This window comes from Balearica regulorum, chromosome 7 (genome assembly GCF_011004875.1).
Source record: "Balearica regulorum gibbericeps isolate bBalReg1 chromosome 7, bBalReg1.pri, whole genome shotgun sequence".
NCBI lineage: Eukaryota > Metazoa > Chordata > Aves > Gruiformes > Gruidae > Balearica > Balearica regulorum.
In genome coordinates, this window is record NC_046190.1 from 20,205,489 (window position 1) to 20,231,713 (window position 26,225).

General features: G+C 43.3%; 1 protein-coding gene across 1 annotated transcript in view; it reads right to left on the minus strand.

The window, feature by feature from the left end:
* C7H10orf71 (chromosome 7 C10orf71 homolog) overlaps nucleotides 1-17,315 on the minus strand; it is a 33,334-nt gene extending 16,019 nt beyond the window's left edge. The window contains 1 exon segment of the mRNA XM_010306328.2: nucleotides 17,182-17,315. The gene's annotated coding sequence lies outside the window, so the exon portion shown is untranslated.
* Nucleotides 17,316-26,225: the final 8,910 nt, after the last annotated feature.

Below are 26,225 nucleotides of genomic sequence, written 5' to 3' on the forward strand. Positions count from 1 at the left end.
TACCTCTTCAGCTCAGACCACAAAGCTTCAAGCACTGAGAGATGAAGACCTCATGTGAAGTACAATGGGAGGAACAGAGATGGCTTGTGACAGCTATGGAGAATCATGTCAAGTCTCTCTACCTTTCCCTTTCTGGTTCAATGGCAAAGACCCAACAGTTATTTCCAGCTGGTGTCCGGACTGCCTTTCTCAACGTCCTCCAAATGCCCCATTCTGCCAAGAGGCCTGTCAAGTCTGGAAGAAGGAGATGTCTCTCAGAATGGATTGTATCTGGACCGAGGCTTTCTTGCAACTCCTGTTCACTCCTTCCATTATCTGAAGCCTATCCGCTGCCTTTGAAGAGTCAGTAACACACAGAAATGATGGAGGAAGACAAAGACACAGAGCGCATGACTAACACAGGCAAAGAGCAGGCGCAGCACTTGACAAACAGCACAAGCCTACGAGAATCACAAGGCAAAGGGATGATGGTCCTCCCATGACCTGAAGTCAGCACAGACAAGTGACATTTAAGCAACTGAACCCAAACAGTGCATTTCTTGGCATTAAATGTCTGACTGGAAAAGGCCACTGTCTGTAACTAGGTCAGTCATTATATACTGAGATATTTATACAGCTCCCCAGTAATATGGTACATGAACACCTCCTGGCTATTTATCCTTACAAACGCTCCCATTGCAAGCAGGATTTCTGTCTCATCTACAGATCAGCAGCTAAGGCCCAGCTTCAAATGACTGATTTGCCCAAGACCAAACAGGGCATCCGTGGCAGGGCAGGGAACCAAATCTGTTTTCTGAATCACACAAGAAGAGCTCAACCTTCATTAGTTAAGGCAAAAATGTGCTTTCCCACTGCCCTTCAACGGCACGGTACTTAACCAGGAGCCTCTGCAAAAAACCCCAAACTTCAACTGAGTATGATGCTGTAGCTTGGCGTCATATTCTATACTGTAATCCATATGGGTTTGCAAGGTGACTGACTTACTGCAAAGATCTCAGCTCTGCTTCAGGTTCTTGATACCTATATCTCTCTTTGAGATCATGAAGGCTCAAGCCTTCCTCACTAGTTCAAGGTGACAACTGACATTGCATTGGTACAGCCTCTCACTTAGCACTGACAGGATTTTGGCTGATCAGACAGGTATTTATCTCCTTTGCAGTCCTAAGCAAGGCTTAGAGGATGAAAGCTTCTAAGTTTTCACTTCCTGAGTGGAAGAAAGGAGATTTTCCCACAGCAGAGGGAAAGTTGTATGATATTGCAGCATCACAGTGGCTAGAGATGGGAGATGACAAGGAGGGAAGGGAAGAAAAACACATGGACAAGAAAATAAACGTAATGGCCTGGATGCCTTGTGAAGGAGCGTGCCTGACAGTCCCATCCCCTGTCACGGGAAAATTGTAATGATACCAGCAAGTATGCTAGACACAAGAGAGAAGCAGGTGTATTCTCTGTGACCTACACAAGGAAATCTGCAGCTATCAAGCAGCTATGCCTCACTTCTCTTTCCAGGCTGGGGAATCTGAAACCATCTCCCACTTACTTACACTGCCATCCTCATCAGTCCCAGCACACCGATATTATCTGCACTGTCAAGTTTACACTTAGACCACTTAAGCTTTTTGACAAGGAGAGTCTGACCCACGCCCACTCACACAGGATACAGTCTCAGGAAATAAAAGGCTTGCAGAAAACAAGTATTATTCTTTTACTGAGAGTCTCACCTGCTCCTTTCCTTTATATCTTCTGGATATGTCCAGGGTTTGGACAAGGACTTTTCTGGGCTTAAAGAAAAGCATAAAGAAAAGAATTCAAGCCATTTGTAGGTGCTAGGTTCAAAATTGTTTCAAGTTCTAAGTGATTTTATAGCACACTGAATTCTACGGGATTTAGGGACGTGCAATATCCTGAAATACCTGTCTTATGTTACCAAAGGCAAATAGGTATATGTACCAGAGTGGGAAAGAGAAGGTGGAGACTTTGGTTTTCAAGGTTTTCTGGAATAGGAAAATAGAGCTGGAATTCTGCAGGAATAGAGCTATTTCTATCTTACACCTTGCTATAGCTTTCAAGTGCAGTCAAGTGAGCTCAGTTCTTGAGCAAGCAGTGTGGCAGGGAGGGAAAGACACACTTATATACATGCCAGAGCATATGACTCAAGCACACAACCATCCATTTGCATAACATCTTTCCTCCAATGACAAACCCCTCCTCAACCATTTGTGATAACAGAACCATTCCAGTTGAAAAACAAAAGCCGTAGCTTGCCTTGCTCCTGCCTCCTACCTGGAAGATGGCCATGGGACAGCGAGCTATCTACCCATGGGAGGACCTTGAGAGGGCAGGGGAGGGCCTTCCCACCCTTGCCCCCAAGTGTTATTTCTGGAGGCCACACTATTTTCCTCCTCCTGAGGAGCAAAAGCTGGCCAGTGGTCTCATCCTGAACAAGATTGAAACTCTTTCCAGTTCCCTCTTCACTGTGCAACAGGGTTTGTTTTTTTTTTTTCTTCCCCTGGGAAATGAAGATTCTCTCTCCCTATTCAGAGACTGATTCATTGTTATGACTTACTGGTGTGTCCCCAAAGCACCTCCTCATTCTTTTACAGTTGATATGCTAAGACATTTCTTGTGATTATTCTGTAAAGGATACATGCAAAAGACAGAAAGGGAAATAACAAGAATTTTAAGCAGAATCTACACTTCTTCCAATGACTCTGGCTGAATCAGTCCCTCAGCAACCTCAGTGACGCTGTCATTGCAGTGCTTTTCCAGGCCCCCCCAGACCCTCTAAATAAACCTGCAGGCAGGCAATGGCATCACCTGCAGCCTAGCGATGTCACCAGCCACTACTTCTTCCCCATCCCACCCTTCTCAATTCTGCCCCACAACCCAAGTGGCAATTCTACCTACTTGTCTATGGCTTCATTCAATTAACAGGCCTGGTCACAACTCCTGTAGTTCAAAGAATCATTTCTCAGTTTTGGAAAAACAGACTAAGTCCTAATGTCGCTACTTCAAGGCAGACAACTAGTCTCAGTGAACAACAATATCATAGTCAGGAATGCTGCCTCACTGCCCCAGCACAAATCCTGGATGCAGTTTGCAGGGTCTGGTTCCCTCTGAACATACTGCTGCTTCTGCACCAACATCCCAGATAGCCCTCGGCACTTACTCCAATTTCTGCACAGTGGAGCCCTGTGCTTTGAAACACGCAAAGGATGGGGACGGGGATAGACCTGAAATACATCTCAACAGAACAGAAGCCATCAGAAGTGTGCAGAATTGTACAAGGGTCTATAATGAAGGTGACAGGCCAGCCAAACCAACCTTAAGATATGACAGGTTATGTCTGATCCAGGTAAAGGTGATAGACAAAGGCACATCTGAGACTGAGGATCTGCAGTAGCTGTAATCTGCCACATACTGCTGTTTGCTGACTCTGCGTGTTAAGATGTAGCCAAATTTTAACCACATGCATCTCTTTTAGAGACTTTTCCAAAAATTGCAGGGATTTTCATCTCTGTCTTTTCCAAGTGGAAAGTATGAGTTAGGTGGCCTTCATGTACCTGACTGTCATAGCCCTATCACAGTTCCCAAAACAGCCCAAGACACAATGTGTAAGTAACAGGGAAAGCATCCCTGAAACTACTGGGATGTAGCTATGTGAGAGACTGAAAATAAAGATGCATCACTATTTGACCTGCTTGGCTCATAAGAAGGTTGGTCTGACTGTTACTAGATGATTTAGATTAATCATTACTAGCTAATGCCTTCTTGTATATCATTATTTGCAAGCACAGGAGATGGACGATAAAGAACCCTAGGACTATAATTAAATATCTCCTTTCTATACGTGTCCAAAGAGGATCATTTGGCAGGGGAACCCAAGGGAGAGGGAAACCTTACTTCTGGGGAAGGGTTGTTCTCTTATGGCTTCAACGCTGCCTCAGTTTCTCTGGGGCTGCTAAGGGACGAGGGTCTCAGTGGCAGTCTCTCTGATCATGCATACTTGAAAGCCACAAGAACCTGGCAAGAAGCAATATAGCCACAACACACCAAGCTTAATAAACACACAAAAAATATTTTTTTTTTAAATACACCTTTCGATATGTATATATAAGCTATCACTGACCCACCCAAAAACATATGCAGGCTTGACTGAACAGGGACAACCTTTTCTCAAGGGTAAAGTTCCCCTATGAGCGCACACACGCAGCCCCCACTATGTTCCCTTTCCCCACACACCTGTCAGCTGGCTTATGGACCTCTGATCCCAAAATGCGACACTACCTCAGGCAAAGCACGCTAGCTCTAAAAGCAATGGACTCACCCCCTTGCTTACAATAGACAAAGCTCTGTGTGACCTGGCACCCTGGCTGGCTGCAGGCAAGCCAGCGCAGCGAACCCTGCAGCTAAAGACCACTTGCAGAATTTGTCTCTGCCAGCAACTTTCTGTGCTTGTAAACTCAGCTAGACTAAAGAAAGGAAAGACCTACAGAGATAAGTGCCATTTTCTCCCAACCTGTCTCATGGGGTTAGTTGGCTTTTTTTCTGGTCTTGGAGGGATTTACATTTTCATGGGGCTTTTGCACAGCTCCAGTAATGCAAGGACAGACAAGACAAACATTTCAGAGAAGCAGGTAGGAATAAGAGACTTCAGAGTGAAATTTCCATGCGCTTTTGGTTTGCGGTGCAGGGATGCAATTATACCTCTATACTTCCACCCAGCTGTGGCCTTCAAGTTCACTGGTGAGTGCCTGCTACAACTGTTTTAGTAACTAAGTTTTGAATATGTATGTAAATACCTTCCCAGTGACAAGCATGGAAGGATGGAGAAACTTAGTTGTTTTGGAGCTCCAATATACTGCGACTCTTTTATTTGTCAGTATTTTCCACAGGCATTTCCTTCAAGCATTTAACTGACAGCATTTGTTTTTTTACGTGGTAAATTCCTTGAAGAAATGAAGAAAGAGAGCTATGGATTTTGAACCTGTCCAGAAAGCTTATTTCTCCTTCTTATCTCTTCATACTTTTCCTTCTCCCCAGCCTCCCTCCTTGCAGTGGCAGAGGACTAGCGAGGAACCCTCTAGCTGATACTGTGCAAAGTCAGTGTGAAACAGTCGCTTTGGCCTGCTGCTGGAAAACATTTCCTATTCAGACTTAATCGGATTGCCTATTCACAGGACATTTAAAAAAGCATAAGCAGTTTGGCTTCTCAAGCTCAATTTTAATTATTTTCATTCTTATTTTGCTGCTAAGTTCTGCAACTAGGCTAATAAAATGCACTTCCTTGGGATGGCAGATTAAGAAGTTCTGCAACAACTGGACTCAGAAAAGCTTATGCCATTTAAGATTTTTTCCAGTGATTAAAATTGGATACAGGTCATAGTCACAGTCATTTATAGTGGCTGCTTAACACTGCCTAGGTATTTGAACTATTTTACTTTTTCAGGCTCTGTAGCACACTAATTGCTTTCTATAAAATATTTAAATTATTCTCTTCCTATTTGTTCCAAAAAAAGAATTAAAAATGCTTTCAAACCCCTATACAAATCACTAAACTTTTTAAGAGTATCTTATCTGTAGGCAGTAATCATCTGGAAAATAAAATCAATGTATATTTGCTTAAAGTTGCTTACAGCACAATGCGCAGGACAATTAAATGGAGCTTCATAGCAATTTATTGGTCTTTTACAAAGATCATACCCCTTTACCAAATAATTATGTCATAAACAGTAATCACAGCATACAAATGTATGGCTCTTTCCACACACAGACTTTCAGAGACAATCCTGCATTTTTCAGAGCAGAAAAAAGCTGGACAAAATGAAAGGACTTTCCACCTCTAATCACCAAAAAGAAGATATAAATGCTATTTGATTTCTCTTATTTCATCAATTACAGAACTGATCCTTGAGAGCACACACATTCACATGCTCAGACACCACCACTCTTTACCATTTCCCTGCTTTAAAAACACCCATACGCCTCCCCCTTACCTTCTGTGCTCCAGCTTCCTGATCAGGGACAGTGCAGGGCTGTGCTTTCTTCCCTTAAGTCAAAGCCCCAGCACATTTTACAGCAGCCTGCTTACTATTAGCACTTCCCATTATTTATGTGTTTCGGACTCTCCTTCTGAACATGGTTATCTTAACAGAAACAACCACTGAAAAATAAATAAAACAATAAAAGTGGAGGAGCTAACCCTCGAGCCCTTGCAGACCTGTCCAGCCAGGTGAAGTGAAGCGAGCAAGGAATCCGAAGTTAGTAAAATGTATTTAAATAGTTATCATGCAAGGGGAAACCAAACGGAGATCATGGTGGGGAAGAGGCAAACATACGTATTGGAATAACCATGCGGTGTCAAGTAACAGACAGATGAAACAAACAGTCATCAGCTATTTTTACATTCAGATTTGCCACTGGTAATGCTTCAGAGATAACTAATACAAAAAGTAATGCTGTGCGAGTGGCTCGCTACTGCCAGTGATTCAAACCTTAAAGCACTGCATTTTTTGTACCTACAGGTGGGAGTCAAAATGTTTATTAAGGTCACGATTAAAAATACTGTGCAAGAAGTATGCACATGAGTAACACATTACTGTCCTACTGGTGCTTTTTCATAAATAGCTCATTTCATCATCAGGGCTGGACAAATGTATCCAGTGTTCTTGGAGTAAGGACCCCATTCCTCTGTCCTTCCAAAGCAAACAAGACCAGCCGCCCTCCTGTGAGGCACATGCCAGCATTGGGTTTCATTTGGCGAACTGCAATAGGATGTTGAATAATAGGGGAAATATGCTGTGAAGTCAACACACTAAGTTTTTGTACTGCAGATATAAACAATGGATCGCACCCTGTGCCACGCTGAGTGCACAGAGCTCCTTACTGCAGTCATGGGGCTCTCTCAGGGCTCAGCATCACACTGGGCTTAAGCCACAGCCTGCAGCAAAATGAAGAGCAGAATCTTCTGCGCTTACAGCCCAACTCCTGCTGCCATGGCAGAGCAGGGCTCCACGTGAGCCCAGTGCTCATTTGCATTTTAAAAAGAGCTGCTAATTACATTGCTACAGCATGAGCAAGGCAACAACCATGCGGTATCTGCTGCCTGAGAATCTCCAAGCACCAGGAGGCTTGTGATGAACTAATCCTCCCTGCGATCCAAGTGCAGCCTAAGCTTACCGGTCCTTGGAGGGACAATGACCTGCCTTCTCCAAAGCAACCCTCAGCTTTGAATTCAGAGGTGTGTCATTCACCTTAGATCCCAGCAGAAAGGTTTTGCAAAGCCCACTCTTCTAAACTCCTGGTCTGGGCTTTTGGTGCTCAAGCGCTTCTCCTAACTCAGCCCAAACCGACTGCTGGTCTTGCCAAACATCAGGGCACTTCTGCTAAGTTCTGCCCCACACCCTGCACCCATGAGAGCACTTATGCACAAAGATCTGGTGAACTGAGACATTGGAAAGAAGTGCTGCACAATGAAAAAAAATGAAAAGTTTGGGATGAAAACAGACAGTGGAAAAGTAGTTTTCCAGCACCCACTGCCACTAATGCATGCAAAACTGTCTGTATGCGTGTGTCTGTCTCTCCTACACATTTCTAAAGAGGGGTGGAATGTATTTCTGGAATACTTGTGCTAAAAATAAACCCATCCCTGCTGTCTATGAAGAGAGGCAGGTATAACCCTGCTTTCTATAAGCCCATGAACTTGTGAACTGCTTAGAGGCTGAATCGCAACTAGAAAGACCCCTGTGGAAATTGTAACTGCTGGTGCAGGAAGGGTGGCTGATTGCTTGGAAAATCCAAAACAGGCCTCTCACATGAAAGCAGCTGGGGTTAACACTATTCATCATGATAAATGTGCTTTACAGACTCCAGCTTTGAAAGGACTCAAATCTTGGGATAGGCATTATGCTTATTCAAATATGATGATAATAAATACATATATTTGCAAATTCAGTGTTCAGATGAGACTCTGGGATCAGATGGCCTGTCATTAAAATAAAACCACTTCTGGGGAAAATTACTGAATAATACACAGCAAACACAACCCAGTGGCACTTAGATGTTGTTATCCTGCTCCCAGGAAATTTAAAAAGCAAAAATTCCTGCTGCTTCCTTTCAGTGAGTGTAGAGCAATAACAGATCACACTGAACTTTTGTAGACAGCAATTTGGATTGAAATTCTAAATTTATATGAAAAGAGTATGCAATTTGCACAAATTATCAATGGAAAATGTATGTATGCATGTATAATGAACTCCATCTTGGACACACACACTTCAAACTTTATATGCTTGGTAGGGCAGAGAACACACACATGAGAGCCTTATGCAAGAGCAGTAGTTTTCAGCCTTTTCTGACTTGTATCCCATCCCTTAACACTTTCTCCAGGGAAATAAATGAAGTTCTGTCCTACTGAGAGAGTAATTTTTTTTTCCTTTGTTACCTTAGCTGCAAATCCCAGAGAGGCAGTATGCAGATCCCGAGGGGTCAATAGACTAATAACATGCAAAAAGTCCCTGGTATGTAGAAACCAAAAGTGGAACTGATTATAAACAGAAATGAAAACATGCCACCCTAGACTAGGAAAATGCAAGCATCAAACTGTTTTGGTTGTAGAAAGAAAACGCTTTATAATTCTCATGGCATTAACAAGCAAGGGGCCTATTTAATAACCCATGAGAACAATATGACTTTATTGAGTTTTCGGTTCTTTGTTTACAGCATTTTTTGTCCAGCAGAACAATGAAGGTTCAGTTCTTACCTGGCAGCCACAGACTGAATGATTTGTTGACTGTTATCACAGTCAGTGCAATAACTTGATCTCTGTGCACCGGACAGATGAGTGCAGAGCATTGGCTGGACAGAGCAGCCCCAGGGTCATATCAGCTGAACAAAAGCAGTAAACCAAGGACTAGAACATGTCCCACAGCAGGAGAACACTTTCATCTGCTCTGCACGTTGATCCCCACACTTGCAGGCAGATATTGTTGTGCCCTGACTGAAGTCTTGCAAGGCTTCTCTGGGGGTGTCTGTAGCACCTGCATGTGTGCTCCTGGATGTGCCCAGCAGTGCAGCAGCAATACAGTGCTAAGCAAGGAGTCATGGTGCAAACCAGATACTGCTCCACCTGCCTCCTTTGGACAGCCAGCCCAAGCACCCCTCCCAAGCCCAAGCTTGTTTTCCAGCAAGGGGGCTCCACCTCCATGGGACTTGTATGGGCGGTGAGGTGGCTGCCAGTTCTATCCCATTCCTGCAGTATGTCAGCAGCCTGGACCCAAATCCCTTCCTTCCTTGCTCAAGCTGATCTGAATAGACACTTCCTCTGATGATAGAAATGCTCCCAGTTTCTGGAGAAGGGGTGCTCCACTTGCTCCTCTTGAAATCTTTGCATTTCATGGCTTGCTGAAGCAGGGAGAATGACTGAAAATGAACTGAGGTCTTCGGTTTTGCATTCTCCTCTAGGAGGCATTGGACTTGCCTGAGCATCTGCACATTTTCTACTAAATATGAAAGCATTGCTGCTTCCTTCTGCAGCTGGACTTTGTGCAAAATCTCTGGTCAGACCTACCCCCCTTCCCTGTCTCCAGGAGGCAGCAGAGACCTGAGGGTCCTAAGGGAGGAAGTTGTCTCTGTATTGCTATAGGTATTTTCACACTCAAAGGGGAATGAGATCAAGGCTGCAGGTTTTGCTCAGCACCTCCTGTTAGCCAACACAGGCCATGCTGCACCTGGTATCAGGGGAAATTACGAGCAGATTTCTGTCATATTCCTCTCTGCCTGTATTCTCTTCTGAGTCCAGCCCCTTACACATCCAGCTTTGAAACAACTTCTGTCCTGACAAACCCAGCTGAGCAGATGTAGATTAGGACAGAAGAGTCTCCAGCACCTGAGAACCAGTCGCCGTCCTGCAGCCTCTTCTCTTGGGGCTATTTCTCCACCTTGCTGGAAGGGCTGCTTTATCCACCCCTATTGCAGAATTTGTGCAATGAGACAGGTGCAGAACTCATCCACAGCCTCTCTCCAGGGCTACTCCTTAGGGCTCACACCTTGTCAGTAGCTGGAGTTTATTGGTCCCAACTCCAAGGACTCCTAGAGCTCTGACAAGAAGAAATTCTAATTTTTGAAGCCCTTGAAGCTTTCTTTATTTGTCCTTATTGCAGCTCCAAATGAAGTAAAAATCCTCTGAAAAAGGCAAATCTGGAACAAATTTCAGCATGGTTCAAGCAAAAAAGAAATATTTCCTTGATTTCACCTTTCAAAATTTTATAATATGGGTTTTAATATAATACAATATCAAAATTATTTTCATCCCACCCTCGGAAAGTAGTAAAAGATATTATTTTTCAACAAACAAAATGCTATACTTCTTCTCTGAAATCGGATTTCTCATGAAACCAATGAACTTTGCTACATTTCAGTATTGACTGCATTTGTGATTGCTGGCACACATTGGTTCTACCATCTTTTTGTTCATCTGTGAATACAACCTTAAATTAAATTTTAAAAGAATTTCTATAGCCTGATCTGCTCCCCCTGCTGCTGCCCTATCAATACCACCCAGACTCAGCTGACTCAGAGATGACTCGTCTGGATTCCAGCCCTGAACACTCATCCTAAAACTCTGGGAGGTGCCCAGCCGTGGCACTAGACTGGGGCTCAGCAGCCCTCTTACAGCTTTCAGTGACCAAACGTAGGCTAGAAGGACTCTAAAGACACAGCCTCAGTGACTGTTTTGGCAAAGATGTCAGTCACAACCACATCTTACTTATTTCCCCCAAACCAAACTGACTCTTCAGTCAGGAGCAAAGTCTTGCTTTTGCCAGTAAGACAGCTGCCTCACACACATTGATTGTATCTGCAAAACACCTGAAAGATGCTTTTGCATAACTGTTTCACTATTAAACACTCTGCCAAGAGCGGAAGACAGATGTGGCAGAACAGAAACCTACTACAGGAAATGCTAAACACCAGAGTGTTTAGCAAGTAAGGGTTTAATCCTGCAAAGCACTTTTCTACCTGGGCAAATTTTTCAAAGGGATTGCACTGTCTAAAAGAGCAAAAAAACCCCCACGTTAGGTACCTATCTGCCCTCTGGGCATTGATTTACCTTGGAAATCTTTCTCTTCAGGAATTGTCAGTGAAATCAGCAGGAACTGACAGCACTTTGCAATTTGTCGGAGAGGTGCAGCCTGTCCCAGGACATGCGATGAATCAGTCTTTCAACTAAAGGTTAAGAAATGAGCACACTTGTGACAGGTCAGATGAGGGAAAAAATGTCTGTGAATAGTCTGAGTGATCTAAAAAATAGTTCTCTAAAAACATTATGTAGAAGCCAGTGACATTTAGAGACATTAGGACAAATGCATTAGGTATTTTATAAACATAGCTATAATCCATCTAATTTAAGAAAAGAGGTTGGAGGAATGTGGAGTTACTGGCCTACCGTAAATCTTTCCTATTTACAAATCACAAAGTAAAAACTGGAGACCACAAGCTAATTAAAATAGCTGGACAGCAATGATGGGAAACATAAGATGCTATTTTTAGGGGATCATATGAGAGCCCAAGCAGCTAGAAGTCTAGTGAACTTGGAGGTGTCACATGGCTGCTCTCAGAGCCCTTTGCACTGTATCACCCCACCACAGACAAGGTGAACTAGCCAGTACAATTTTTGTTGCAGTCCCCCCACAATCCAGATTTCATGCAATACTTGACATTTTACACAACACATTGGATGAATTTCCACAGAACCACTGTCCCCGTCCTGTGCCAGGTTCCCTTGCAACAGAGAAATGGGGTTTGGGCAGTGTTTGCACGGCTGAGTCCCCCCAGATCCTGGGAAATACTGATGATTTACAAGAGGAAATTGTGTTATGCTGTCGTTCAGCTGGTATTGTAGAGGTAGCTGTGGTTCAAATACGGGCTTATCTCTGAGCGGCAAGTGGTGAAGACAGAAAAGATAAAACATTAAAACTTGTCATAGGCTGATGAGTTTGCCTGAATTACACGGGTTTTAATCTTGTGGTTTGCAGAATACACTTGTTGTGTGCCAAGAAGAGGAAACAGTGAAGCACAGCAGAAAAAAATATGAGAAATTTATTCCTCAGCAGTCACTGAAGTTTCAAAACATATCTGCATTATCTCAAAAGCTCATAGCACTGCAGAATGCGTTCAGAAAATACTGGGGTGCAAAATATCTACCTGCATGGTTTTGTGTTGGAGCAGTGAGGTAAAGGCCAGCTTGTCTTAGGAGAGAGGTTTCAGCCCAGATGTGAATCAGACTGGGAAGGAATTTAAATTTGCACTTCTTCCTTCTCAAACCAACTCTCTTCCTAGCTCAAAACCCTTCCTAGAAAAGGAGTATTAGAAACCACAAAAGGTTTTGAAAAATATTTCAGTTTTTTTGGCAGAAAAATGGGCACCACTAGTATGCAAGCCACAGCAAACAAAATTGCCTAACCCGTTTCCAGTCCACTAGCGGATTAGAGTGCACCGGTTAACTGCAAAAAGCAACCGAGCTTTTGCCTTTTTCCCACTCCAGTAATCCGAGGAATTATAATACTGTATTTCTAAAATGCTATGACTTAAGTCACGGTTAAGAAGAGTAAGTAGTCTAAAACTGGCATTCAGCAAAACAGGAAGCAATGGAGAGAGAACTAGAAGTTTATGCCTAGCCTTTCAGAAAAAGCCGATGTGCAATTGTTCAAGGTTTTGCTGAATGTCGGGAATGGAAGATTAACAAACCAACAGACTGTGATGTAGTGAGATTATCAGTGCTAGCAGGAGGAATTCACACAAACACAGAAAGGCCAAGAACAGCTAAAAACCTTGTCTGAAAGATAGCAAATGTGCTTCTCTGCAGAACAGTGCTAAATAATGACTGAGAAGAAAAAAGCCAAGTGAGGAACAGAAAGCAACCACTGCAGAAAAGCAAGAAAACAGAAATGCAGTAATCAGAAACAGAGCTCAGTTGTGCAGATTCGCTGCAAAAATCAGTCCCAGCTCCTCCACCTGCAGAACACCTGGGCTGTTCCACCCAGGCCATGACCTGGCTGCAAGGTCCTTGGCACAATCTGCCTAGAGAATTGGGTGGCCTGGAAAACTAGGGACAGATCTTCGTCCTTTCCCTGTAGCTGAACTTGGAAAATAGGGTCAGTGAGGTATGTGGTGTAGATAGGAAGACAGCACCAGAGAACCCCCTAAGAACCCTCCAGGCCTAAAAGCTATGTCACAACTCCTTAATGAGGATTAACCAGATGAGTCTCAGGTAATCAGAGATTACTCTTAGCAGTAAAGTGATCCTGGGACTGAAATTCACTGTATCAAATGTACTAAAGTGGCTGGTATTAATAAACTGACAAATGCAAACGAAAGAATTCTTCTTTAATCTCATTCCATTAAGGAAATGGCATGTGGTTTGAATTATGATCATATAAACCACTGATTTCAGGCACTTTTTAAAGGTTTGTAGTCTGCAAAACTCATTAGAAAATTTATGCTGTCAAATATTTGAAGAAAAATATAATGAGACTAAAGAGATAAATATTGTCTTTTAAAAAAAGTCACAACTGGTTTCCTTAAAACTCTGCAAAGGCATTTTAGGCAAAAAGATACACATAAACCAAATAATAAAATTATTACTGATGAAAATTCCAGTCCTGCAAACATGTATGTGATTAATTATCTTCCTGCAGAGATCTGGGGCCCTTCTCTTAGGAACAAAACTAAACATGTTTGTAGAATCAGGGCTGTAAGCAAATCCATAACATCACTCATACAGATATTCTCAGTGATTTCAGCAGAAGTGTTTACACACAATGCAGAACACAGATTGAAGCATTTAAGCACTGCAAGCTCAAAGTGCATTTTTATTGCAATCTTTTTTGTTATTGACAGAAAGTATTACTGTTTCAAAATATAGCAATAACTCCCAAATCCAAGGTGTGTCTGAAATCCATTAAGAAAATGACTGCGTATGCAGGCAGGCCTGAACAAGGAGACAAGATTTGATGTCTCCACTGATGACACTTTCAAGAGTGTCTACATCATTTGGGTCACAAATCCCATTGATTTCAATATTCCAACCCTGCCGAAGGACAGTCACCCCTCAGACATTTCAACGTGATGCATAGAAGCTGGATATTTTGGAAATTGATGTTGGCTGCAGAAGTAGCCTGGCAGATATGGCTGAGCCAGCTCCAATCAACAGAAACCCTTCCAGAGACATGAGTGGGAGCTGGAACATGTTCTGTTTGTTTATTGCTTTAAAGACAGAGTTTGTGCTGTACTCCCAGAAGGGATGCTAGTGAGACTGTGGACTAGTCTTTTTGCAGCCTAGTTGAGCATGACAAGCATGAAACATCTCTATATAAAAAAAAAGTCTCTACCAGTTCTTACAGTCTATGGATTTTTTTTATGCAACCAATTGAAAAAATTCCAAGTTAGTAATGCAAGACCAGAGAACACAAAAGAAAGCAAGGAACTGGTTGTGCAATAGAAATGAGTAAAAATTAAACATTATTTAAAGAACAGTATTTTTACATTGTTCAGCATTAGATGCTGTGATGTATGGTTAATTCCAGTGTCCTGATTCACATTTTCCTTTGTACCTTTCATAGCTTTACCATTTATTTTGGCATCAATATAAAAAATGATAGTCACCAAATTCTCATAGTTGCCTTCAAAAATCATTTGCAGGCTCACTGTTTCCACAGGATCATAGAATGGTTTGGGTTGGACCTTAACGATCATCTAGTTCCAACTCCCCTTCCTCTAGACCAGCTTGCCCAAAGCCCCATCCAGCCTGGCCTTGAACATTTCCAGGGATGGGGCCTCCACAGCTGCTCTGGGCAACCTGTTCCAGTGCCTCACCATCCTCAGAATAAAGAATTTCTTCCTCATATCTAATCTAACTCTACCCTCCTTCAGCTTAAGGCCATTACCCCTTGTCCTATCACTACATGCCCTTGTGAACAGTCCCTCTCCAGCTTTCTTGCAGGTCCCTTTAGGTACTGGAAGGCTGCTATAAGGTCTTCCTGGAGCCTTCTCTTCTCCAAGCTGAACAACCCCAACTCTCTCAGCCTGTCTTCATAGGGGAGGTGCTCCAGCCCTCTGATCATCTTTGTGGCCTCCTCTGGACTCAGTTCAACAGCTCCATGTCCTTCTTGTACTGAGACCCCAGAGCTGGATGCAGTACTGCAGGTGGGGTCTCACAAGAGCGGAGTAAAGGGGGAGAATCGCATCCCTTGACCTGCTGGTCATGCTTCTTGTGATGCAGCCCAGGATACGGTTGGCTTTCTAGGCTGTGTGAGGGTACTTCAGATATAATCATACAGTTCTTAGGTTTACTATTTGAGTTACATTAGCTCGTGAAGCCCATGAGATTTTAATAATAGTCATCAAGTATATTAGAGGTTTCCACTGCGGCCAGTACCAGAGTGAGCAAGCACCTGACCTTGCACTCAGAGAAGATGATCTATAAATCCAGGCCCATGTACACCTGGTCCTGTTGCTTAAGACAAAAAAACTCCCAACAAATGTCAATTTGAATAAAATCATGCCGCAAAACACAGAGATTCATATCAAATACTTCTATTGGAATGCTTTCCAGATCTCACCTTTAGTTAAACATCTACAACATGCTCTGTTGACTTGTTAGATTCTGAGCAACTAAACTATATGCTCAAGGTTACGTTGGGAACCTATAGAAAAGTCAGGAAGAGAATCCAGCTCTCTCCTCTTCCAGCATTATGGACTATTCATCAGCTTATGCCGAGTCCTAGATGGGAATACTTCCAAGGGAGGATTTTTATTAGCACATTCTGCCTTCTGCAAATTACTATGATATGATCATAATGCCTTTGTGCTTTTGTCTACCTACTGGTAGTGTTTAGAAAGTGCCTATTGCTCTTGAGTCTAGAGCTGCATAAACAACAACAACAATAATAATTAATAACTTTTGCAATTATCTTCTACCAAAGGAAATCTCATCTTCAGCTTCAACTGGATACATTCATCTGTCTTAAGTTGTTGTCTAGGGTTGCTATGCACTGTCTAACTGTTGGTATGTTCCATCCCAAAGGTAGCTCTTTGGGAAACTTTGAAGCTCTATAAATAGAAGATATTATTATTATTATTATATTGGGAGGGGGCAGGAATGCAACAATTCACCCTCAGGGGACAGAGACACTCAAGAACACTTGTTTCAGCATCTGAATGCACAAATGGTTCACAATCAGTGATGTGAGGGAGAGAAAAGCTCTAGCGCAAAATATTCTGTATAAGCAAGAAGATGAGATCCAGTGGACAGAATCCATCACACCCAGTGCTGGCTTTTACAAGTTTAAACTGGCAATCTAGGCTCCCTTTCTCATCAATGGAGGATAGCAGACACCTCTGGGAGGTTTGAAGTGTCTTTCTTCCCACAGGAAGAATCACAGTCTTCCCCATGGATGACAGAGAAAGCCTTCCTAGCCAGCTCAGCCTAGGCACTGAGTGCTGAGACAGTTGAGGAGAGGTGGCAGGACTCTGGCCCCCAGAAAGGGGACTGAAACCCAGAAATGGCTGAGATCCCCAGGTGTACAAATGAAATATGCACAGGAGGAGATGTAAAGGGAGTGGGGATACTGGGAAAGCCCTACAAAAATCAGGAAGGAATAAAGGGAAAACCAAAGTTAATTGTTTTTCTTTTAAACTTTGTGGGTCTAGTCCTATTTCTATTGCATCCTTGCAAATTTTCCAGCAGGAAATACGAGCAGATTAAGATTTTATAAGATCAGATCAAAGGTGCTAAAACAAATTAAGCATTCTCCTCTAAGTCCCTTCATTGCAGCCTTCCCAAGCAAATCACACCAAGCTGTCACTCTGCCCGAGGAGCCCTGCGGGCAGTCCTGCTGTGCTCTCAGTGCTGAGCAAGCACCACACCCCCGGGCTGCCTTTGCATAAGCTTTTGTTTTCAGACATGAGTGTCATTCTTGACCGCTACAACGCAACGGGATTTCAGAGCTAGGTTAAAAGAGGAAGAGAGAAGGTGGACGCTGAAACTGTTGGCAAGTTTGAGCAAGACAGGGTACCATCTCTCGCCAGCAACAAGTTCATGTAAACGAAGGTTGTTATATTTCACTTCAAAATCAGTCAGGAAACAGCGTTTCACCCAGAAAGATGTACTAAAGAGATACATACCCAATCGTCCTCACAGAGAAAATCTGCCCATGCCGATGCCCTCCTTCCCCCACTGTGGCTAGGAGAAGGGCTGCGCGAAATGGTGCGGCTGCGCACCCCGTGCGAGCGAGGGGTGCTGAGGCGCTCTGGGAGCGATATCCCCCAGGACTGACACCTAACCCGCCTCCCCTCGACCCATGGCCCACCAGCGCTGAGGGTGTTGCAGCGTGACAACATAGCTCCCCCTCCTACATAATCAGGTGCCTAAAGGGCCTTTCAGGCAGAGCCCATGCTGCTGACAGGAGTGACAAGCAAACGCTGCCTTTGCCTAAAAAGACAGGTGCTGTTTTGCAGTTAAAAGAGCCTTTATGTCTGTTTCCTTTCACTGCTCATTTGACAGCCCCGGAAAGAGTGCTTGTCCTCAGCTCTCAATGTGCTGAGCACGAGGGCTGGAGGACAGAGGAGAGGGTGGCAGTGGCTTGGTCACACTTCAGCAGCTCTCTGCCTGGAAGCAGTGAGGGTGATGACTAGTTACAGCTCAACTCTTCCTTCACCCAAATGAAGAATTTGCCTTAACAGTACCTCATTTTTCTCCAGAGGGCCAAAAAAGGGCAGATACAACCTGCCACTGGCAAAGACAACACCAACCAACCTCACTCTTGCTTGTGCCAAGAATCAGGAAACTCAGGTAAACACTCACACAACAGTGCTGGAAACAATGGTCTGACCAGCAAGGCCTGAAAAGAGAGTGGAAAAATCAATAGCCATAAGCAGCGGTCATTAGTAATTTAGCTTCTGAGAAAAGCTGCTAGTTAGAAGATCTTTGATTAATACTACTAAACAGAAGAATCTCTGCCTACCTAGAGCTAGACATCTGCTGCCTAGTAAAAATGCCAGGATGGAAACTATTTATGCAGCCTCTGTCAAATAGATTTTTTTGCAGCCCTCTGAAAGGGTTGCACTCTCCATATAATGGGATAGGCCACCGAATCCAGGTGGATGCAGGTGCCATGGTCCAGCCCAACTTTCCTCATAGTAGTCTGACATCTGTCAGGATGTGCCTCAGCAGGTTAGCCAAAGAAAAAGATTCAGGGAAGTCCTTTGTGCATCCATTCAACTTTTCTTTGTGCCAGGTCATGAGCGTAAACCCCCATCCTCTCCCCCACACAAACCCTTTTATTCAGTGTCTTGCAAGAACATCAGAAAAAATATCCTGTCTCTGACTGTGGCTAGGATTATCTTTCCACTGGTATTCATTAAGTGGCCTGTAGTTCCTAGATTGTGGAAATGGTAAAAAAAAAAATCCCTATCAGTTATCTGTCTTCTACGCTGAAGAATCCTACTTATTTAATCTCTTCTCATGGAAGAAGACATTCTGCACTTCTCCACACTTCTACTCTCTGTACCTTCTCTAATCTACTCTTACGACCTTTTTGAGGTGACAGTATTCAGAATACACAGGGACTCAATACTATTCTTGATCCTTTTCCCGGTCTTCTATTTGCCTTTCTGACAGCTAAGCATGAAGTAGACATTTTGAAGACATGAGTCTAGCCTACCAGCACAGAGACACAGACATCAGAGCTAACACAGCAACACACTTTAGCAAAGCATCTTGGAAAACCCTGCTCCTTTTAGCTCTCTCTCAAGAGAGCCGTCTCCAGGCTACCCCATGAGTGCGTGCTGCATCCACAGCAGAGTCGAGACCTCAGTAACTCTTGATACCATATGTGGAATATACAGCTCGCTTTAGCTTGTCCATGATCTCCTTAACTACTCCCATTCCCCGTACCTGATATTGATCCTAGCAACTACAACTAACAAAAAAATGTTTCTTTTTCTGATGAATTTGCCATTCTTTGCAAAGCCCCACAGATAGGGAGCACTGAACTTGTGCTCATTAATTTGCATTCAGTGTAAACTGTACCACTGATGCAGGATGAGTCCTGCAAATGCTTAAGCACAGGGATAAAGGAATGAGTCAGATGAGGAAAGTTATTTACAAGTACCTACAACCTAGGCTGGCACTGGTGATTTCAGGGCTAGATGCTATAATCAGTACAAGGTGCAGCACTCCATCAGCCTTTGATGACTTAGCTCATAGGTACAAGATGAAATTGATTGCACATTTCTAGGTCCACACCTTAGTCCTGGAAGTGTTTGCAGAGTTACGAGTATTTGATCTAGATTGCACTGAACTGAATTCAATCTCACCGAATGCCTTTCTGTTGGCTGCTGATGGGTTTTGCATTACCTAGCTAAGAAAGGTGACATCCAAGTCATTTAAGGGCTGAGGTGACGCCTTACCAAGTGAATTTTGCCAGTGTGTGGTGCACTGGGGGATGTGCTGCAGGGACCTCAACCTGACACCTAGCACCCTCACTCTGGCACAGGAAGGTATCCAAGCATGTTAGTGGCAGGTCTGTGCAGGGGGAACCAGCTGCACCAAGTGGCTGTGTCCCAGGAGTTGCAACTCAGGTGGTGGTGTTCACAGGTGTCTGCACCACAGAGACATGCTACTGACAGCTGGAGTCCTTTGGGCTCATGACACCTAAGCCCACACATTGTGGCAAGACACCTGGGAAAACCTTCCCTTAGAAGTTCTTGTGCATCTGTCATGTTGCTAATCATTTTATCCCAAGCATGATCTATTTGCCTTGAAGTCAGAAATGCCTTCCATTTGTGGAGTTAATTCACAATCTTAAGAACAATAGAAGGCAGGTTTTTGTGGTCAAATATATTGCTACATTAATAAATTCAGAATATTACATGAAGCACAAAAAGAAAAGAAGAGAATAAATTAACAGAAGCCGCCTGCATGGCACACTAGAGAATTAAAGTGCCATTTTATTACACACACCTTAGAGTTAAAGTTTTAATTTTCTTTTAAAAGATAACAATATATAATTTTCACCCTCCATGTTCAAAAACACTTAGAGAGGATGATTTGTTCTTTGTTGTAATCTACAGGACAAACAAAGCTATAGTCAAGTGATGTTCACCAAATCCCTGCAATTTCACAGTGATAACAGAATTGTTATTATTGTTTGTATTCATTACTGCTCTAATAAGGGACTTTTCTCCAAGGATCCTGATCTACTTTAAATACAAATGAATGAGCCTTCCCTAATCCCTTGTGAGCTGTTACGTAGTCTTATTTTACAAAGGGGTTACAAAGGAGGACATCGAGGCAGAAAGGGGTTACTGTCCTTATTTTCACAGGAACTGACTTTGAAACAGTTCCTAGTTAGTGGTTTGGCTTAGGTCAAAGCTCTAGCTCTAAGTCAGAGGCAGCTCCAGGAATTATTCCCAGCCCCCTGCTTGGGACATGCCTCCCTGTCCAGATGTATGGCTGCATACATTCATACAGTACAAGTACAGTAAACGCTGCCACTTGCGGGTTTTACTTGCTCTGCTGAGCCGGCACTGAGGAGCTTTTAAAAGTGGAAAGGCATTCAGAGGCATCTTTTTCTTTTACAAGCTGCAGACATTTGCCTCTTAGCGAAGAAGGTCACCAACCAGGCATACAGATCTCGGTGGATATCACTGCAGCAGTTTCCAAATGGCTCCTCGATCCAGCAGCTCTCCCCACTGCCTTATATTGCAGACTAGCAGAGCTATATTTGGAGACAGTTACAGGGGTTATGTTCCCAAGGGCCTCTGATGGAGTAAGTTCAGAGTGTGTTGTCATGATGGACATGCACACATGTGCCCTAGCAGAGTAGAGGTCAGCCATCATTCATGAATATGTGAAGACCACTTACAGTCCAGTTACAGCATATGCTAGTAACATGTGTTTCCCACCCACCCTGCTTTCCTCCCAGTAAGCTGCTACATTTTTAATGCCTCCATTAGCTCTTGGAACAATTGACAGCTTCAAGTCTTTCCTTGCAACAAGCTCCAACCTGGAAACTCCATGCAGCTTTCAATCACAAGCCAAATGGCTCAAGATTTTGAGACGAGATTTCAATTCCAGAAGAGGAAGCCTGCCCAGTCAACCCTACACCTTTAATAAAATTATTAATTATTCATAAACAACTATAAATGCACCTAGCTCCTGCAATACCATTAGTCTTTGAAAATGCCCTTGCTGAAATTGTCAGTAGGTGCCTGGGCTTTTCTCTTTCAGTACATCCACACCTAAGGCAAGGTTGCTGGCCCTAATGCTTCTAATGAGAGTCAAAAGATTCAGTGTTTAATGCAGACACACCAGCTTATCCCCAAAACATATAAATTTTTATGTTTCTTCTAGCACAAGAAATGATTCTTTCATTTAAAGAGAGAACGGTGCAGTTAAATGGTTTCTACATAAGGCAATCAGACCTCAGTCTTCCAAAAACGTGTAAGTTCACATTCACAGCTGCAGAAGAAAAACCTGAACCTGGCTAGTGTTGCAAAAGTTCGAAGTGCCAAGCAAATAGAAATAATATGAATATCTGCTCTCCTGAAATCTTGTGGTTTTAAGAGATGCTGTCACCCCCACCAGCAATGACAGATATGCTCTGGTATGGGATAAAATTATGTTTCTCTAAGTGCCATGTGATTTAGTCTGGGAGCAGAAAGTCACTCAAGGCTCTTAATTGAAACATCACTGACAATTACAATCTCACTATCAAAAGTTGGCTCAGTTTTAGTGGAAGTGCCCAGCTATGGAGAGACACAAGCCTGTTCCCTCTCAGGTAGTTCAGCTCTGCAGAGCTACTAGGAATAGAAAGAGGTAAAATCATAGTTCTGTCACTGAAGGAAGCCATGTACACAGTTTGAACACCAATTTAAATAAATTTAGAAAACAATTTTGTTAAAACAGATCTGTCCCTTGGTATAGTTACTTTGATTTTAGCTTGACAGCACTATTTTGGCTAAGGGACTGACTGAAGAAAGAACAAAGCAGGTCACTGAAGCTGCAGTTACACATGCTGTGCCGATTGCTGTCAAGCCAGTCAGGAGGTTAGTACCCAGCAGTCTTCTGGCTTAACCTTACATCTTCCCACTCCGGATCTCACTGGCCCCTTTGGATTCCCCAAGCCTGACTCTGCAGGAACAGGACACACTGAAAATCCTCCCAGTAAGAACTTAAACTAAACTTTGTCTTTCCGATGGAACTGGGTTAGAGAGAAACGACACATAATTATGTTGGGAGACCAGAGAGAATAATAAGCGGCTGGGTTAGTAAGTAGTGATAAGTGGTAACCCGCATGTTGTTACATGAGCAACAGCACACTCAGACCTCAGTCTGAGCCCTAAGTTACACTGCTTAAAACTTTGCATATTGTTTGATTTGGTTCACTTGTTCATGACAAAGCTTCGTCACATTAAACCTGCAGTCAGACATGCTCCTGTGGCAAACCAGGTTACGAGTTTATCACCACCACATATCAACTGAACCATGCTAACTGCCCATGGGCTCATTGCTGGAGCTTACAGCAAATATGATGTAAAATGTGTTGGCTTATATTCCAGTGAAATGAGCGACACTAAACTCATTTAAGCCACACTGACTTGTATGGACATATTCTTATTGTTTGGAACCTTGTTGGCATTCTTAACCATAAATACCAGTAGAAGCTAGAGTGCTCTGGGTTCAGTTTAATCTAACAGACACATCCACCGCACATGTTGGTTTTGGTGAACCATTTAATTTAAGCTTTAGGGAGGCGTATCCAGAGGTGGAGGAAGATATTTACTGACAGGGAAAGGAAACCAAGTAAGAGAGATCTTTGTGTGGTAAGCTGTGGCTAGCCGAAAGTGATAAGAGATCTTACTAAATTTAATCTTAACAGTTGTATTTGGAGTAAGAAATGTGTCTAAACTGCTCATCTTCATGCTGTCAACTGTCAACCACAGGAAGGCATTATAGGGAACTCTGGCTACATGAAACCTTGGCATAGTTATCTCCTTGTTGCTATTATGTTCCTTTCTTGATGGTGCCCTTCCCAAGTGGGACATGGCCCAGCAATGAGCTGTGCTTCCAGACCAGGGAAAGGGTCCTCCATCACACCACACATACCTGTGGATGCAGGCTGCATAACTCTGTCACACTATCAGAATATGATTCTGATACTGCTTTCAGTTCATGTAAGGTTTATCTCTGCTTTTTTGTGGATGAGCAAGGAGATAGCATCCTTCCTTTCCCTGTCTCCTTCTCTCCCACTTCTACTCTCACAATTTCTGAAGGGATAACAACACATGCTTTTGCTTTTTCCCACTTGGGAGCAAACAAGTTAGTTACCTACAACTTCCCAGCAGGAGGACTTTGAACAAACACATTTCAACTTGTTGACAATGTGCTTTTGTAGGTTGCCATTCACAGTTCCACTCCAGCACAATAAAGGAATGACAAACTCATAAATATGAAGGAAACCAGCATGAGAGCATTACCAAAACCAGCTCACTGATATAAGCCTTTTCAAGAAACTTTTGCTGCAGAGAAATATTCTGGCAAAAAAACTCAACACATTGAAGTCTTTCCCCTGTGAGATCACAAAAGTTAAGCAAACAGGTCGTGAATCCCATCAGTCAAGACACCCAACCACTAAAGTCTCTGTTCAGTCAGCTAGGTAGACAGAAAAAAAAAAAAAAAGATATTTAGACACAGCTAGGTGGAGGCAGGGAGTCTTATTTTTACAATCCTACACAGCTGGAGAGAGCCCTGGGACCACTGAGTGAAGTCCTGACCCTCAGTACCCCTTCTATCTCCTGGACCATTCTCCCAACAACAACAGCAGCCAAGGGAGACCTTGATGATGCAACTTCTTTCCTGCACTTACTGAATTGCTTTGATTTTCAAGTCTATGATACCATAAATGCTTGATTTAGGTATAGCAGTGTGTGTTTAGCTCGCATCTGGCTTGATGGCTTCATAAGGGAAAATGCTCTGTGAGGACATGCCTTTTTGAGAACGGGTGAGTTGGTGGCTGTGCATGAGTAAAGGTTGCCTACAGGCTCCCAGAGCAGGGGCTGGGGGGTAAGGCACTTACAGCTCTCCACTGCCTGGGCCATGGGGCTGGCGCTCTGCAATCAAGTCACTCATTGCTCTCTTGAGCTTAGACCCTGCAGGCAATGCCAAAGCAAGCAGTTGGACCTCACTCCTTTATCTTCATGCTTACACTCCAAAGTCCTATTTTCAAAAACAATGGGAGCACTTAGGAGAGTCAGTTCCAAAGAAAATGACTCTTCACAAGTGGCACTAAATCTCTTTGGCACTTTCAGAGTTGTATCTTGACCTCTGCTTGTGCATTACGGCTCGCAAACCGTTTTATCCAGTTGCTGACAGCCTACCTGCAGAGCACAGCTCCCCATGCTCCTAGAAAATGTTCATTTCTAAACAAGACAAAGCCAAAACTGACCACATCCAGTGTTAGCAATAGACCAGCTCTGAGAAGGAGGTTGGGCAAGAGATCCTGGAGCTTCCTTACTACCAACGTTCCCATGATTTCTACAGCTTAGGAAGGAGAAGGTGCTGGCAAGACTCCACGTCAGTCCTTCAGCATGGGAGACTCTAGTTTTCTGTCATCCTCTCTAGCATCCTTCAACATGAAGATCCTCAGATTATCTACTACCCAATTTATTTCAGTCTCTGCAAATCACAATAAGTCCAGGAGCTGAAACGCACCAGAAGGTGACAAAAAGACTCTCCTCTAAGTCTTCCCTGTCAGTGATTTCAGAGGGAAATGCAAGACTGAGATATGCAGTCTTTAGATCTATGCTGGGAATGGCAGGGCATATCCTTCTCCTGGGGGGAAAAAAGAGAGAAAGAAGGCTTTTTTGTTGAAGACTAACAGATTAGAGATTTCTGCTGTAATACCATAGAGTTCAAGAGAGATTATATGCGTGCTCAGAGGAATGAGCAGATCTTTGTAAATGCTGATAGACGGTAAATAAATAAATGAAGTATTAATCATCACTGTCATCAAACTCTGGGAGAAATCTATCTTTGTATTATTTAGATGAGGCTCTGTCATTAGTTCAACCTTGCCATTTTTAGAAATTATTAGAGTTTTATAGCAGGTCTGAAACTCTATGCCAATGAGATTGTGATTTTAATGCATATTAATGGGACAAATGGGGGAGGGGAAAGGAAGTTTGTGTGATTCCCTTATAGAGCAGAATGCTAAATAAGAAGATTCCAGCTGTGCAACAGGAAAGTTAAAATGGTTTGTTTGGATCATTAATATTGCAATGAAAACTAATTAAACCTAGAGCTACAAGGAGAAGCTCATTAGAGATTTGAATAGAGGCAGCACAGCACTCAGCAGCCTCCAGTTTTAGCAGTTTCTTTTATCACACCAAGTGGGATAGCAAGAGTTCACTGAACAGACAGAGGATAGTCTGAAGAGCTAAGGGGATATGGATGCCCAGTCCAGGGGATGCAACTGCAAGAGGTACCTGACTGCTACAGGCTTTTGGAAAACACTGCATGAGTTTTGTAGCTCTAGAATGAGCCAAGCCCTTTTACCAGGTCTCTGCTCGCAGCACTACTGTGCCTTCTACTTCTACCTTCAGGTCCAGCCTTGCCTCCTGCAATGTTACCACTTTGTCCCCTTGTCTGACCTGACATTTGAAACTTGTGGCTTTACCTAAAATTTCCTTAGCCAAAGAGCCCCAAAAGCTGCTTTACAAAATATATCTACTTGTGTATCATTGGTCCCTCTATGCTGCCGCCGCCCCTCCCCCCCAGCCATGGCACTTAGACTGTAGTTTTAGGGTGACCCTCAGTTTTGCACGTCCTTTCTTCTTTACCATGCCATGCCACTTTTGCTATAGCTAGAGAAGGCGACCCTGCTGCTGTTCTGTGAACATCAGCATCCTCCTACAGCTATTTAACTCTTCTCACCACTCAGTCTTTCCCTCCGCGATGGCCTCCCTACATCCCAAGCCCCACAAAACCCAGCTCACAGCTCCACACAGAAGCCCAGTGATACAGGACTGTATCAACCTCTTCCTTAAACATTTGTCTCAGGAGTTAATAATGATTAGATTTGGCCTCCCTAAGTCCTACATCCTTGCAGCTTCAAGTAAATACTGGAACCCCAACCGAGCTGCTGCTTATCCATGCTAAGTGCTGG